Source organism: Oryx dammah, unplaced genomic scaffold, assembly GCF_014754425.2.
Source record: "Oryx dammah isolate SB20612 unplaced genomic scaffold, SCBI_Odam_1.1 HiC_scaffold_16, whole genome shotgun sequence".
Lineage (NCBI taxonomy): Eukaryota > Metazoa > Chordata > Mammalia > Artiodactyla > Bovidae > Oryx > Oryx dammah.
In genome coordinates, this window is record NW_024070200.1 from 221,732 (window position 1) to 222,545 (window position 814).

The following is an 814-nucleotide window of genomic DNA, read 5'->3' on the forward strand; positions in this document are numbered from 1 at the left end:
CGACCCTGCCTGGGCCCCGCGGCAGGCGAGGCACGTCCCTCCGTCCCTGCAGGAGGAAGGGGCCCGCGGGGCCCCTCACGTCTGGAGAGGAGACGAGGCCCTCGGCTTGAAGCCAGGAGCCTCACCTTCAGCCAGCGCCCAGGCCTGATGAGGCAGGGACCACGGGGGACCCAGTTCTGGACCCGGGCCCCTGCGGGACACCCCCAACGACACGGGGAGGCTCACAAGGGGAGCCACCACCACCCCCGCCCCACGCCTTCCGCAGCTCGGACGCTGCTTCTGAGATGACGTGGGGCTCACTGCTGCTGCGGTCCTCGGACAGCCCGGGAGACATCGAGACGTCGGCAGCACCGTGGGCCGGGGAACACAGTGGGACCATGTGTCCTCAGGCCTCGGGCCCTCTGTCCCCAGACGCACACTGACATCAAGCCCCCCGGAGGAGGCCAGGCTGGGCCTGCAGAGTTGCCTGTGGCCTCCCAGCTGCCCTGACCGTGTCTCCGCCCACTGCACGCTGGCCACCTGCCCCTCCACTCGGCCGCCCCCGACCCCCACCACAGGCCGTTCCCCACGCCCACTGCGAGTCCAGGGGGACCCCTGGCCCAGGCCTTGTCCAGTCCCATGTCTGCTTCTAAGACAGGCCCAGGATCCTCTCCATGTGGGGGGGCCTCACACAAAATTCTTCGTTTCCCCCAAAACTCCCGCGTGACCGTCCACCCTGCCACCGCCTGTCTTAGTAGACGTGTCCCCACTTCTGGCAGTGCCCCCATCCCCCAGGGCCACCCAAGGCCCCCACGCAGGGACCCCGGCCCTCACC